This window comes from Panthera tigris, chromosome X, assembly GCF_018350195.1.
Source record: "Panthera tigris isolate Pti1 chromosome X, P.tigris_Pti1_mat1.1, whole genome shotgun sequence".
In the NCBI taxonomy this organism is placed as follows: domain Eukaryota; kingdom Metazoa; phylum Chordata; class Mammalia; order Carnivora; family Felidae; genus Panthera; species Panthera tigris.
Window position 1 is genome coordinate 98610657 of NC_056677.1, and position 16831 is coordinate 98627487.

A 16831-nucleotide genomic window follows, 5' to 3' on the forward strand; every position below is an offset into this window, starting at 1 on the left:
ATAGAATTATATAGCATTAAACACCCACTGCCCCATACACTCAGACATAAATGAGTATATTTATAACTGGTAAAATCTGAATAAGCAAGGAGGATTATACCAATGTCAATTTCTTATTTATTTGTTTGTTTTTAAAAATTTACAGCTTTTGCCATTAGGAGATTTAAAAATTTTTTTAAAAGTTTATTTTTCAGAGAGAGAGAGAGAGAGAGAGAGAGAGAGAGAGAGAGAGACAGAGTGTGAGCAGGGGAGGGGCATAGAGAGAGGGAGACACAGAATCTGAAGCAGGCTCCAGGCTCTGAGCTGTCAGCACAGAGCTGGATGCAGGGCTTGAACTCATGAACCAGAAGGTCATAACCTGAGCCGAAGTCAGACATTTAACCTACCCAAGCACTTCTCTTGTTTTTTTTTTTTTAATTAAAAGTTTTTTTTTTTGTTTGTTTGTTTTTTTTTTTTTAGTTTAGAGGGAGAGAGAGAGAGAGAGCATGTGAGCAGGGGAGAGGGGCAAAGGGAGAGAAAGAGAGGCTCAGTGCTCAGCATGGAGTCTGATGCAGGGCTTGATCCCACTACCCTCAGATCATGACCTGAGCTGAAATCAAGAGTTAGACACTCAACCAACTGAGCCACCCAGGTGCCCCAATTTCTTGATTTTGATACTGCACTATAGTTATGTAAGAAGCTAGCATTAGGAGCTCACTATAGTTGTATAAGATGCTAACATTAGGGGCTACTGAGGAAACAGTGCATGGGACTTCCCTGTACACTTCTTGCAATCTTCTTTGAATGTAATTATTTTGAAAAAATAATAGTACAAGAAGTTACTAACCAGAAGTCAAAGGATTAAAAGCGTTAGACACATTTATAAATGCAAAACTATAAATGGCTACATCAGGAGAAGCTGGGAATATTGTTACTCCTTAATGTTATATAAAGAAGACAAACAGTCCTTCTCCAGGAGTATCAAATTTAAAAAATAGGGGTGCCTGGGTGGCTCAGTTGGTTTAAGCATCTGACTTCAGCTCAGGTTATGATCTCGTGGTTCTTGAGTTCGAGTCCCACATCAGGCTCTCTGCTGTCCATACAGGACCCTCTTTGGATCCTCTCCTCCCTCCTGCCCCTCACCCTGATCACATTCTTTCTCTTTCTCAAAAATAAACATTAAACATTAAAAAAAAATAGGTAACTTTCATTTTTTCCAACTAAAAAAGATTGTTTCTTGTGGAAAATTTAGAACATGGAGTTCAAAAAAGGTCATTGATAATCCTATCAATTTGAGATAACCATTTTTTTCAACATTTAAGGTATATCTTTTCAGTTTTTTTCTGTGCATAAAATTAAAACAGAAATTTCACAGTCAGCAATAGATTTTTCTTGTCTTTCAAGAGTCTTGTATTAATAGTACTTTAATGTATATACAATATTCTATCATGTGGACACTGAATGAATTATTTACCCAGTCCTCTATTTTGGATATTTAGATTGTTTTCAGTACTATAAATACTACCGCAATACACATCATTGCACTTGCACCTTTGTGTATATCTCTGATTACTTCCTTAGTATAAATTCTTCGTAAAATTACAGAGTCAAAGCTTATGTAAAAATTTTAAAGTTTTTTTTTTTTTACGGTTGGCTAAATTGCCTGCTAGAAAGGTTGTATGAATGTTCCTTCTTTGTGGAATATTTTCCAGAGAAAGTTTTTTTGTTGATAATGTTAGCAAGTGGGTAGTAGGCTGGATAGACCGACTGTGGCAAATTTTCTGTCCTTGGTACAGTGTTATAGGATCTAGCACAATGCAAGGTTCACACTAGGCCCCTAAACAATATTTGCTGACTTAATATCCTTTATAATACATTCCTGGAAACTCTTATGTGGGGCACATGGGAAACAAAATCATCAAAATATTAGTGTGCCTTAGCCCTGAATTACAGCACTGACACCTTGTGAAGTTGTGAGGGAATGAACAGGTACATCTTGATTGGGAGGAAGGACTTGGGAAAAGTTTGGAGACTTTAAAGTGGGAAGTGTGGAAATAAAGGAAACCTCATTTCAAATGGAGTCGGGGGGGGGGTGGCGCCTGGGTGGCTTGGTCGGTTAAGCGTCTGACTTCGGCTCAGGTCATGATCTCACGGTCCGTGAGTTCAAGCCCCGAGTCGGTCTCTGTGCTGACAGCTCAGAGCCTTGAGCCTGCTTCCGATTCTGTGTCTCCCTCTCTCTCTGACCCTCCCCCATTCATGCTCTGTCTCTCTCTGTCTCAAAAAAATAAATAAACGTTAAAAAAAAAATAAAAAAAAAAATAAAAAAATTAAAAAAATAAAATGGAGTCAGGGGGCACCTGGGTGGCTCAGTTGGTTAAGTGTCTGACTTCAGCTTAGGTCATCATCTCGCAGTTCGTGGGTTTAAGCCCCGCGTCGGCCTCTGTGCTGACAGCTCGGAGCCTGGAGCCTATTTCGTATTCTGTGTCTCCCTTTCTCTCTGACCCTTCTGCTGCTTGCCCTCTGTCTCTCAAAATAATAGACATGAAAAAACATTATCATGGAGTCAGGAAGTCCTGAAGGGGCAGCTCTCATGCATTACCAGTTGCTGGAAGAAGCCTATCTCACACTCCCCAAGAGGGAGCAGCTTACTTACACCAGCAGGAGGAAGATTTTCTCCTTGTCTAGCAACAACCCGGTCAGTGAGAATGCAGTGGAATAGCCCCTCCCAGCTTCCTCCTTTCCCCTGGAAAAGCTGGCCCCTCTCTGCTGTTTTCCGGATCTGCCTGTTAACCATAGTTTTCCTGCCCTGAATTGCAATTCCTCTGCTATATCTGAGTAAAGTCATTTTGCTGGTAAAATAACTGGCTCTTTTGTTTTTTAAGGTCAACATTATACGGTGACCCAGATGGGACCCAAAAGAGATGAACCCCTGAGGAACTAATGACCCTCAGAACCATGTGAAGTACCCACTTGAGTGCCTAGTACTCTCTGCTTCCTTTTAGTTTGGTAAGTCTCTTCTCGGATCCGAGCTCCCTGCTTTCGGTTGAGCTCTCCGACTTTATTCTGGATCTGTTAAAATTGTGTGTGTGTGTGTGTGTGTGTGTGTGTGTGTGTGTGTGTGTGTGTGAAGGTGTTGTCTTTCCTGGTGAGTAATCTGTTTCCTGAACCTTCTTTTGAGTAATGGGATCTCAATCTGCTAAATTTTCTCAGGAGGGTCCTCCTTTTGGGACCCCAGCCAGTTTTTATGTTTAAAAACTATGGTACTTCCTCATGTGCATTTTTAACTAATTGGGCCAGGTTAACACAGAATAACTTAGGACTCCAGTGGCTGTTATGGGGAACTTTTGATCTTCCCAAACTTTTTTTTTAATATTTATTTTTGAGAGAGAGAGAGATAGAGACAGAGAGAATCCACAGAAGAGAGCGAGAGACAGACAGAGAGAATCTAGAGCAGGCTCATCACTGTAAGCACAGAGCCCCACATGGGGCTCCAACTCACGAACCTGAGTCAAAATTGGACGCTTAGCCGACTGAGCCACCCAGGCACACCTCTTCCCAAACTTTCTTAGAACCAAATTCGAAGCTCTAAAATAAAACAAACTGAATGGGACACCTATTTCAATTAATATCTTGACGCTTCCAAGAGTATCCAAGACTCTAAAATCTTGTTTCTACAAAAACCATTTTAAATTAACCAAGGTGAACAAATAATAGAAAGAATGCAAAAAACCTTTTGAGGGCTCTTTCTTCCCTTTTGTCCTCTTTGTCTCTGTCCCCACCTCCTTTACATCCTCTGCTTCCTCATTCTATTTCTCTCAGTGAACTTCCCCTTTGTCTCTGAACCTCTTCCCTCTCCCTTCTCTGAACCCGATAGAACCTGCCCCTTTAAAATTAAACTCTTGGACAATCCTGACGCTAAGCCCCTAATTTCTTTCCCATGTCCCCTGGACTAAGGCTGAACTATGAGCCATAGTGAAAGATTTTGCTGGAGTTACTGACGATCCTTTTAGATTTGACAAGGAATTTAATATAGTCATCCAGACCTACCAACCAGGTTCCTCAGATTTGTACCAGCTAGTTCACATGCTTGTTGGTAAAGGCCAGGCCCAACGCTGGATGAAAACAGCTAATTGAGATGATCCTGAAAAATCTTTAGAACTTTAAATGAGAGATCAACCCCATGCCTTTTTATATGATCAGGCTGGGAAATTGCTAAATGACTTTACCTGGCTCCGTAGGGCTTTCCCAAAACTGTTGATTGGAATAAGATTGAGACTTGCTCCCAGAAACCCATGAACCTGTGCACGACTATTACTGTCATCTCTAAACTGTTATTTTTTTTTTTTTTTAATTTTTTTTAACGTTTATTTATTTTTGAGACAGAGAGAGACAGAGCATGAATGGGGGAGGGTCACAGAGAGAGGGAGACACAGAATCTGAAACAGGCTCCAGACTCTGAGCTGTCAGCACAGAGCCCGATGCGGGGCTCGAACCCACAGACCGTGAGATCATGACCTGAGCCGAAGTCGGACGCTTAACCGACTGAGCCACCCAGGCGCCCCTCTAAACTGTTATTAAGGAATATTCTGGTCTCCCTATGGATGTTGAATCCACTCAGGTACCCTTCAACTCTGTATTCATTAAAGCGCTGAACTGGGATTTTCCTCTTGTAAGTTAAAAGGGCTAGGATGGAATGGGACACCGTCCACGCAGATTTAGTCAATTTAGCAAACTGGCCTACCCACACCCTAGAGAAGTCAACTACAAGGAAGACCACTAAAATTCTTAATTTTCAACTCCCGACAAACGGAGGCCCATAAAACAAAACCAACCCTCTCCTGGTCTCTGCGATTATTGCAAACAAACAGGACATTGGAAGGAAGATTGTTCCAAACATAAGCGTTGCAGGTGCCTTCAGCCCTCTAACTGACCTTTCAGTGCCCTCCAAACTCCCAACTACAGGACTCAAAAGAACTGCAGAGGCTTTTCTCAATCCTTCCTCTTCACCAACTTGGAGGAAAAACTCTCCAGATTTGGGATGATCTCTCTCTGTCCTTATGACACCAGACGTACACTCTCAGTGCTCAACTCCACTGTTTAAATTTTTTTTGTTTATTTATTTTTGAGAGAGAGAGAGAGAGCAAGCAGGGGAGGGGCGGAGGAAGGGAGGTGGGGGGGGAGGGAGAGAATCTCAGGCAGGCTTTGTGCTGTCAGCATAGAGCCCAGTGTGAAACCAAGAGTCAGACGGTAACTGAATGAACCACCCAGGCAGCCCACAACCCCACTGTTTAAACAGCCCCTGCTCAGAGTACTTAAATGTTTCAAGTAGTGGGGGTCTCTAATAAACCTCAACAGGTTCCTGTCTTTTAAAAAAATTTTTTTTAATGTTTATTTATTTTTGAGTGAGAGAGAGAGAGAGAGAGAGAGAGCGTGAGCCGGGGAGAGGCAGAAGAGAGGGAAGACACAGAATCTGAAGCAGGCTCCAGGCTCTTAGCTGTCAGCACAGAGCCCGATGCAGGGCTTGAACTCAAACCATGAGATCATGACCTGAGCCGAAGTCAGATGCTCGACCGACTGAGCCACCCAAGCGTCCCAATAGGTTTCTATCTTTAAAACAATTCCTTCTTGTTTAGACCCTTTGAGAGATACTCCTTCTTCTTAGTTCCTCTGCCCTATTCATTTATTGGGCTGAGATTTCATAGAAAAATATCATATTGCAATTTTTTTCTCCTGAAAGGGGGAAGTAATTCTAGAATTGATAGCAACAACTAAAATTGCCAACTAGGTGAATCAGATGACCCTGCAACATCTTTTATTTGCTCCATCAGATTTTTCACTGTGATTGATTTCTTTGTGGATAAGGCCAGTCAATATCTCTTTGCCTTTTGGGGAAGGAAAACAGTGTATTTGTACAGTAATGCCCCAGGGTTTTACTGAAAGTCCTTCCTACTTCTCCCAAACCTTAAAAGTGGATTTAGCTGATATCAAGTTACCTGGAAGTTCTGCTTTATTACAATACTTAGGCGACTTGCTTCTCTGCTCCCCTTCTCAGGTGGCTTTGCAGGAAGACAGCCTTTACCAGTTCAGGCTGTTAGCCTTAAAGGGACACAAAGCTTCCCAGGAGACACTGCAGTTTACTCAGACTCTGGTTTGATATTTGAGGCACCTGAGTTCAGAACAAAGACTACATTTAGATCCAGTTAGACTTCATGGCATCCTGAGCTTCTCCAAACTAAGCCAATTACAAGGTTTTCTCAGGCTGGCTGACCACTGTGCAAATTGGATTCCAAACTCTCTTGTGGTAATGATCTTAACCCTGCCACCATTCTTCCTTCTCTGTGGACAATACTCATGACTCCCTGTGTTGGCTTATAGCAAACTCCTTTGGATAAAGTGAGCTTCTTGTGGTTTACCAGTAGTTCTTATTTAAAAGGTGAAAATGGCAAATACTATGTTGGGTATGCTATTACAATTTTTTTTGAAGTCCTCAAGGCAGCAGCTTTGCCCTCAGCTACCTTGGCCCGACAGGTTGAATGATATGTTCTTGCTTGGACCTGCATTTTAGCCAAGGGCAAAACTGCAAATATCTATACCAACAGTATGTAGGCCTTTGGGGTAGCTCCTGACTTTGGGATGCTATAGAAATAGTGAGGCTCCCTCACGTGCAGTGGGGACAAAATTAAAAATGGCCTTAATGTTCAGGGATTATTAGGTGCCATACTCTTGCCAGATGCTTTGGCCAGTATCAAGATCCCTGCACATTCCAAACTGGATTCCTTACAGGCCAGAGGAAACCACCTTATTGATATTTCCACAAAGAACACTGCTCTCAAAGGAACTAACAACCAGACTTCTGTCATGATCCAAAGGGATATCCCCCGCACAAATGATAATCTCAAAAATTGACTAGAGATGCCCAACAGTCAGCCCCAGAAAGGAAAATCAATATTGGAAACCTAATAACTGTTGGTTCGATTAAGAAAAGAAAACTCTGGGTTGGGCCAAATAATAATCCAGTGTTGCCAGAGACTCTAAAGTTTCCATTACGACTACTGTACATGTATCCAGTCATTGGTCTTCTGATGAAAATGAAAACATTTATGAGGCCTTTGGGGCCAATACTAGTGGGTAAATATTAGCAAGGCCATAGAATGCCTACTTTGCTTGCCCCACCTGCCTGAAATACGATTCAGGAAAACCTGTCTGCATTGTTCCTCGACACTTTAATTTGCCCAATGGACCACTCAAAGTTTGACAGATGGGTTTTATTCAGCTTCTTCCAATCTCATGCATATAACTATGTTTTGGTAATGGTTTGTATGTTTTCTCACTGGACTGCCACTTTGTGGCTAAAATCCTACTAGAAAAGATCATCCCTACCTGGGGGATCCCTCTTGAACTTCATAGTGACCAGGGAACGCTTCAACAGGTCTGTGCTGTTTGGCCAGTGTTACAACACTTCCACTGTGCTTACGATCCTTAATCATCAGGGCTAGTCAAACACACTAATGACATCCTTAAGAAGAATATGTAGAGACCCTTCAAATACACTGGGCAAAAGCACTGCCATTAGTTTTTCTAAATCTCAGGTCTATCTCTATTGGAACTTATAAACTCTCGCCCTTTGAAATAATCACATGATGGCCAGTGTACTTGGCTCCTGCTTCTTTTGATCCACAAATGGTAAAGGAGGATATACTTCAGTATTGAAAAGGCCTAATTGCTTCTGTTGAGAATAACCATGCTTTAGTAGAACAATCTTTCCACAGTGTGTTCCTGGGAGACAAAGACCTTAAGCATCATGCCTTGCAGCCTAGAGATTTCACCTATTGGAAAATACATTTCCAGAAAGACTCTCTTCAACCCTGTTGGAAAGGCCCCTATCAGGTGCTGTTAACCAACCCTTCTGCTGCCAAACTCCAAGGAAATGACTCTTGGATCCATGTGTCACACCTTTTTTTTTTTTTTTTTTTTAAAGATTTTATTTTTTAAGTAATCTCTACACCCAATGTGGGGCTTGAACTCACAACCCCGAGATCAAGAGTTGCATGCTTTTCCGACTGAGCCAGCCAGGCACCGCCCCCCATGTGTCACATCCAAAGAAAGCACCAAACCCTGACTAGATCTGCATGTTAGCTGATGACCTGGAAATAAAGATTTCCAGGAATTGAAGCAGACGACAGCTGAAGGAGACAGCTTTCCCAAGATGACTGGGCCAGACCTGTATACCTTTTTCTTGCTGCTGCTTCTTACCCTATTTTCTCCCTTTCTTTCATGGCCCGATCTGTTGCAAAAAGGGAACCTTTCTGACTGTTGGATCTGACATACCAGAAACTTTGATCTGTTCTTCCCTATTTATTTTTTTAAAAGTTTATTTTTGAGAGAGAGGGTGAGTGTGCAAGCAGAGGGGGAGGGAGGGTCAGAGAGAGAGGGAGAAAGAATTACAAGCAGGCTCTGTGTGGAGCCTGATGTGGTGCTCAAACCCATGAACCATGAGATCATGACCTGAGCCAAAATTCAGAGCTGGACTCTTAACCGACTGAGCCACCCAGGCGTCCCTATTCTTTGCTATTTAAATATTTTTTGTTCCCCTGAACCCAAGGAAAATACAAATGAGCTAGCTTCTCTTTGTAAGGCTTTTAGAAAAGACCACTTTACAGGAATAAGACAAGGATGTCCACTCTCACCATTACTATTTAACATAGTATTGGAAGTCAGCCTCAGTGATCTGACAACAAAAAGAAATAAAAGGCATCCAGATTGGCAAGGAAGAAGAGAGGCGTTCACTATTTACAGATGACATGATACTCTATGTAGAAAACCCAAAAGACTTCACCAAAAAATTGCTAGAACTAATACATGAGTTCAGCAAAGTCATAGGATATAAAATCAAAGTACAGAAATCGGTTGCATTTCTATACACCAATAACGAAGCAGGAGAGAAAGAAATCAAGGAATTGATACCGTTTGCAATTGCACCAAAAACAGTTAGATGCCTAGGAATAAAGCTAACCAAAGAGGGTAAAAGATCTGTACTCTGAAAATTATAGAACACTGGTAAAAGAAATTGAAGAGGACACAAAGAAATGGAAGAGCATTCCATGCTCATGGATTGGAAGAACAAACATTTTTTTCTTAGTTTTTTTTTTGAACTTACGTTTTTTTTTTAAGTTTATTTATTTTGAGAGAGAGAGAGAATGCACACACAAGCAGGGGAGGGGCAGAGAGAGAGAGAGAGAGGGAGAGAGAATCCCAAGAAGCAGGGGGAGGGCAAAGAGAGAGGGAGAGAGAGAATCCCAAGCAGGCTCCAGGCTGTCAGCACAGAGCCTGACATGGGGCTCAGTCTCACAAACCATGAGATCATGACATGAGCCGAGATCAAGAGTCAGACGCTTAACCAGCGGAGCCACCTAGGTGCCCCAGAACAAACATTATTAAAATGTCTATGCTACCTAAAGCAATCTACACATTTAATGCGATCCCCATCAAAATACCACCAGCATTTTTCACAGAGTTAGAACAAATAATTCTAAAATTTATATAGGACTACAAAAGACCCCGAAGAGCCACAGTAATCCTGAAAAAGAAAAACAAAACTGGAGGCATCATGATTCTAGATTTCAAGCTATATTATTATTATTTTTTAAAGTTTATTTATTTTGAGAGAGAGAGAGAGAGAAAGCCAGTGGGGGAGGGGCAGAGAGAGAGAGGGATAGAGGATTCGAAGCAGGCTCTGTGCTGACAGCAGAGAGCCTGATGCAGGGCTTGAACTCACAAGCCATGAGATTATGACCTGAGCCGAAGTTGGACACTTAACCAACTGAGCCACCCAGGTGCCCCTCAAGCTATATTATAAAGCTGTAGTCATCAAGACAGTATGGTACTGGCACAAAAGCAAACACATATATCAGTGGAACAGAATAGAAAACCCAGAAATGGACCCACAACTATATGGTCAACTAATCTTTGACAAAGCAGGAAAGAATATCCTTTGTTGAAAGATGGTCTTTTCAACAAATGATATTGGGAAAACTTGACAGCAACATGCATAAGAATGAAACTGGACAGGGGCGCCTGGGTGGCGCAGTCGGTTAAGCGTCCGACTTCAGCCAGGTCACGATCTCGCGGTCCGTGAGTTCGAGCCCCGCGTCAGGCTCTGGGCCAGGCTCTGGGCTGATGGCTCGGAGCCTGGAGCCTGTTTCCGATTCTGTGTCTCCCTCTCTCTCTGACCCTCCCCCGTTCATGCTCTGTCTCTCTCTGTCCCAAAAATAAATAAAAAACGTTGAAAAAAAAAAAAAAAAAAAAAAAGAATGAAACTGGACCACACCATTTTCTTACACCATACACAAAAATAAATTCAAAATAGATGAAAGACCTAAATGTGAGGCAGGAAACCTTCAAAATCCTAGTGGAGAGCACAGGCAGCAACCTCTTTGACCTTGGCCATACCAACTTCTTACTAGATACATTGCTGGAGTCAAGGGAAACAAAAGCAAAAATGAACTATTGGGACCTCATCAAGATAAAAAGCTTCTGAACACCGAAGGAAACAATCAGCAAAACTAAAAGGCAGCCTGTGGAATGGGAGAGGATATTTGCAAATGACATAGAAGACAAAGGGCTGGTATCCAAAATCTACAAAGAACTTAATCAAACTCAACACCCAAAAAACAAATAACCCAGTGAAGAAATGGGCAGAAGACATGAATAGACATTTTTCCAAAGAAGATATCCAGATGACTAACAGACACATGAAACAATGCTCAAGATCGCTCACCATCAGGGAAATAACAAATCAAAACCACAATGAGATACTACCTCACACCTGTCAGAATGGCTAAAATTTAACAACACAAGAAACAACAGGTGTTGGTGAGGATGCAGAGAAAAGGGAACCCTTTTGCACTGTTGGTGGGAATGCAAACTGGTGCGTTCACTCTGGAAAACAGTATGGAGGGTTCTCAAAAAGCTAAAAATAGAACTGCCCTACAACCCAGCAATTGCACTACTAGGTATTTACCTAAAGGATACAAAAATGCTGATTCAAATGGGTCATGTACTCTGATGTTTATATAGCAGCATTATCAATAATAGCCAAATTATGGAGAGTCCAAATGTTCATCAACTGATGAATGGATGAAGAAGATGACATATATGTATGTGTTTGTGTGTACACACACACATACACACACACACTGGACACACACACTGGACACACACACATATATACACACACACAATGGAATATTACTCAGCTATCAGAAAGAATGAAATCTTGCCATTTGCTCCTATGTGGATAGAGCTAGAGGATATTATGCTAAGTGAAATAAGTCAGTCAGAGAAAGACAAATAACATATGATTTCACTCCTATGTAGAATTTAAGAAACAAAACAGATGAACATAGGGGAAGGGAAATAAAAAAGAGAGAGACAAACGATAAGAGACTTAACATAGAGAACTGAAGGTTGATGGAGGGAGGTGGATGGGGGATGGGCTAGATGGGTGATGGGCATTAAGGAGGGCAGTTGTTGTGATGAGCATTGGGTGTTGTATGTAAGTGATGAATCAGTGAATTCTATCCCTGAAACCAATATTGCACTGTGTTAACTAAGTAGAATTTAAATAAAAATTTGAAAAAAAAACAAACCAAAAAAACCAAAAGACCCCTTTTAAGCTGGGACAGTTCCATGTAGAATGTCTGCTCCTCATCTTACTCTGTTTAATCATTTTTATTTTTATTAAAACATTTTAAAAATATTCATTTTTTGAGAGAGAGAGAGAGAGAGAGAGTGTGAGTGAGTGAGTGGGGGAGGGGCAGAGATAGGGAGACACAGAATCTGAAGCAGGCTCCAGGCTCTAGGCTGTCAGCACAGAGCCCAATACGGGGCTTGAAACCATGAACCGTGAGACCATGACCTGAGCCGAAGTCAGACACTTAACTGACTGAGCCATTCAGGCACCCCATGTAATCATTTTTTTCCCCCATGTAATCATTCTTAAACTTTATACATGTTGACTGTCAAACCTTTGTAGAAATGACATGCCTAATAGGGTGATGCTAGCTCAGTGCTTCAAGATGATCTTCAGCGTTTACCTCAGAGGGGAAATGTCTGACAGTTCTCCCTCCTACCCTTCCCTGTTACTCAAACGTGACCTCAGTGGTTTCCAATCTATCCACTTTCCCTTTGATAATGGGTTGTGACCATCAAGAAAGGTCCTTTCTGGCACCAAGGGGACGAAACCACTAAATATGAAAAAAAAAAAAAAAAACCACCAAAAAATCACAACCCTGATTCCTGTTCAGCAATGCTTTTGAAGAAAGACCTTGATCAAAAGGGGGAAATATGAAAATACAGTAAAACCTTGGTTTGCAAGCATAATCCATTTCAGAAACATGCTTGTAATCCAAAGCACTTCTATATCAAAGCGAATTTCCCCATAAGAAAGAATGGAAACTCAGATGATTCATCCCACAACCCAAAAATATTCATAAAAAAGGATTACAATACTGTAATACACTTCAAAATAATAAAACATAAAATATAAAGAAAGATAAATAACCTGCACTTACCTTTGAGAACTTTCGTGGCTGGTGTGAGGGAGACGGGAGAGGAGGATTATTGTGTAGGATGACTTTCACTATCACTAACGAAATCACTGCTATCTATTGGCTCAATGGAATCTTTTTCTTTTTGTGCAACTTTAACAAGGAACCTATCCAATGACACTTGCTTTTGCTTCCTTTTGAGGATTTTGCGGAAGTGTGACATTGCATTGTTATTAAACAGATTCATTGCTCGCAGTGCTACAGCCTTATTTGGGTGGTGCTTTTCTACAAATTTTGCACTGTTTCCCACATTTTACACATCTCCCTAATCTCCTTTGCAGTGAGGGATTCCTCCACCTTTTTCTCCTCCTCTGCACATGAGATCTCCTCTATAACCTCTTGCTGTTGCTCACAATGCAGATTCATCAGTTTGATGGTGGTCAGCTCCGGGCCATGTTCCTCCACCAGCTCTTAAATCTTATCCTCTTTCACCTCTAGTCCCATGATCTTCCCCAGGGTTATGATTTCATCGACAACTGGCGGCTCCTGTTCATGAGCAGGCCTCTCTAAGTCATGTCTGAGAACACAATCAGGCCTCAGTTTTCTCTAAGCAGATGAGGGTTCTCTTGGTGATCCCATCCCAGGCTTTATCGATGATCTTGAGGAAGTTCACGATGTGGAAATGATTTTTCCAAAACTCTTGGAGGGTAAGATTTGTTCCTTCAGTCACCTTGAAGCATTGCTGAAATAGTGCTTTGGTGTAAAGCTTTTTAAAATTCAAAATGACCTGCTGATCCATGGATTGGAGGACTGGAGTGGTGTTGGGAGGAAGGAACCTGACCTTAATGAACTAAGATTCCTCCAGTAAGTCATCCTCAAAGCCTGGAGTATGAGCAGGAGCATTATCCATAACCAGCAAGGCTTTGAGGGGCAGATTCTTTCCTAAAAGGTATTTCTTCACTGCAGGACTGAAGACCTCGTTGATCCACTCAATGAACAAGATCCAGGTGACCCAAGCCTTGTTGTTGGACCTCCACATAACATTTAACTGGCTCTTCTGCACCTTGCATTTCTTGAAGGCTCATGGATTCTTAGAATGATACACAAGCGAGGGCTTGACTTTGAAATCTCCGCTTGCATTAGCACAAAGCAAGATGGTGAGATGGTCTTTTGTGGGCTTGTGACCAGGCATTGCATTCTCTTCTTCTTTAATGTAGGTCGTCCTCTTTGGCATCTCTTTCCAAAAAAGCCCTATCTCATTGCAGTTAAAATCTTGTTCCGGCAGGTAACACTTGGAAACCATGATCTTATGGAACTCAGTAGGAAACGCCTCAGCTGCCTTAGCGTCCGAACTCACAGCCTGTCCGTGCCTCACAATGCTATGGATGCCACCTCTCCTCTTAAAGTTATCAAACCATCCCCTGCTTGCCTTGAAGACTTCTTAATTTTCTGCTGATGTACCTGGCAGTTTACTTATGAGGTTGGTGTACAAGGCCTTTGCCTTCTTGCAGATAAAAGTTCTTGGTCACAGTATCACCTGCTAGTTGCTTCTCATTTATCCAAACCAGAAGCAACTTTTCTACATTTTCCAGAATACGTGCCATTGCTTTGATATTCTTGTGACTCCTTTTGCTGCATCCAGTCCCATTGTTTCTTCTTTCTTCTTTAATATTGTGCAAATGGTCAACGTAGACTTCTTATGAAGTCTTGCAATTTTGGCCACTTGCATACCTCGTTTGTACTTCTCAGTGATTTCCTTCTTTTTTTTATTAAAAAAAATTTTTTTAACGTTTATTTATTTTTGAGACAGAGAGAGACAGAGCATGAATGGGGGAGGGTCAGAGAGAGTGGGAGACACAGAATCTGAAACAGGCTTCAGGCTCTGAGCTGTCAACACAGACCCCGCCATAGGGCTTGAACCCATGGACCGCGAGATCATGACCTGAGCCGAAGTCGGACGCTTGCACAACTGAGCCACCCAGGTGCCCTGTTTCTCCTTTTTTTAAAAAAAATTTTTAATGTTTATTTTTTGAGAGAGACAGTGCATAAGTAGGGGAGGGGCAGAGAGAGAGGGCAACACAGAATCCGAGGGAGGCTCCAGGCTCCGAGCTGTCAGCACAGAGCCCGACGCAGGGCTTGAATTCACAAACCAAACTGTGAGATCATGACCTGAGCTGAAGTTGGACACTTAACCGATGGAACCACCCAGGCACCCCTCAATGATTCCTTCTTAACTTCCACCGTAATCATCTCCTTCTTACTGCCTTTCTTTTCAACCTTTTTCTGCATGGGGGCCATTGTATATGCTCGCATGGATGTTGACTACAGTACAGTATTAATGAACTCTTGCCATATACTGTATTTAATGTAACTGGCAATAAGGCAGCAGAGGAAAGGGCTATATCTGCCGGCAGCCTGACCTAGAATGAAGCAAAGCATTCCTATGCTTCCTCTTGTATGGAGAAGGAAAGGACTGTCCAGAGGTGCTTTGAAGTGACAAAAAATACACTAGTGCCAGTTATCGGCACCTTCCAGCGTTCTGAAAAATCACTGATTTCTGCCAAACACCGTGGCTTGAGACCAAGCATCCGAGCATGAGAGGTGATCACCCACAATCCTGCAGCGAGAGAGAGAGAGAGAGAGAGAGAGAGAGAGAGAGAGAGGAAGAACCATTGGCTCAGTTGTGATCATGTGATATTCGGCGTCTTGTACTACTCATATTGCAAGACATCACTTGTTTATCAAGTTAAAATTTATTAGAAATGTTTGCTTTTCTGTTACTTTCAGTCCAAGGTTTTACTGTAAAGGAAACCTCATTTAAAATGGAGTCAGGAAGCCCTGAAGCGAGACCTCTCACACATTACCACTTGCTGTAAGAAGCCTATCTCACATTTCCCTGCAGGAAGCAGCTTACTATATGTACCCCAGCCTGAGGAAGGAAGAATTTCTCCTTGCTCAACAACAGCCCAGCCAGTGAGAACTCAGTGAAACAGCCCCTCCCAGCTTCCTCTCTTCCCCTGTAAAAGCAGAACCCTCTCCTCTGTTCTCTGGGTTTGCCTATGGTTTGCCATAGTTTGCTTGTCCTGAATTGCAATTCCTCTGTTATTCCTAATAAATTCATTTTGCTGGTAAAAATAACTGGCTCCTTTGTTTTTTAAGGTCAACAGAAGCAGAAACCACCTGTGGTTTCTGGGAACAGACTAAAGGGGTCTGAAAATCTGAGGTTTGCTGAGAAGGGAGGTGGTGTCTGGGGCATTCACATAGTTGCTGTGGGGGTTGGGAGAGAGTGAAACTCTTGCCCATTACCTACTTCCCACTACCCCACTCCTTTAAGCACTCAGGATGTTATTGATCTGGTGGCCTTTATGTAAAACATTAGTGTGCAAACTTCTGCCAGCAGAAATCTGGGCATAGTTATATTGAATTGTGCTTTTATTTTTTATTGGGGGAGGTAGGAGTTTCATCTGTCTTTCTAAGTTTCATCTGACTTTCTAAGTTTCCCCCTTTGTGTCCTCCGTGTGATTATTACTGGTCAAGTGGGACCAGTGGCCAGAGGTCTGGGCTTCCCATCATTGGTGCTCTGCCCACCCTGTGCCTGGAATACAAGTAGGGTGGGAATCCACACAGGCCCCAGGGCTCTCTAGGAAGAGCCCACCATGGTTGTAGAAAAGAATACCATGGCTGGCTCTATTCAGTTACCAGATGGGATTAAATAATAAAAATATGTGAGCACTCAAATTATACCAGACTCTTCTTGGATGACTTTATGTCATCTCATTTAATCTTTCTAACAACCTGTAAGATAGATCCTTATTATCCCCATTTTACAGTTGAGGACATGGGTTTAATTAACTTACCTGGGTTACCCAGTTTGTATGTTGCAGATCTAGGGTTTGAAATTGGATTTGAAATCTCATCCATCTGATTCCAGACAGCTGCTCCTAACCACTGCCTGATTTGAAGCACACAGGGCAATGTGCTCTTCCTGAATCTATTTCCTGCATCACATGTCTTATTTTCTTAGATTCCACCATTTGAGATTCAATCCTTTGGATCATGAAGGCTTTTCCTACCCCAGAATCCCTTTATTGTTATTATTATTATTTAACGTTTATTTTTGAGAGAGAGAAAGACAGAGCATGAGCAGGGGAGGGGCAGAGAGAAAGAGGAAGACACAGAATCTGAAGCAGGCTCTAGGCTCTGGGCTCGAACTCATGAACTGTGAGATCATGACCTGAGCTGAAGTTGGACACTTAACTGACTGAGCCACCCAGGTGCCCCTAGGATCCCTTTTTTAAAGGTAT

The 16831-nt window shown here is 42.1% G+C and overlaps 1 long non-coding RNA gene across 1 annotated transcript in view; it reads left to right on the forward strand.

Moving 5' to 3' along the window:
- Positions 1-15658, forward strand: part of LOC107179062 — a 31729-nt gene extending 16071 nt beyond the window's left edge. The window contains exons 3-5 of the long non-coding RNA XR_001509599.2: positions 2862-2985; positions 13813-14007; positions 15430-15658. This is a non-coding gene — a long non-coding RNA (uncharacterized LOC107179062). The remainder of the gene's footprint in view (positions 1-2861; positions 2986-13812; positions 14008-15429) is intronic.
- The last annotated feature ends 1173 nt before the right edge of the window (positions 15659-16831 follow it).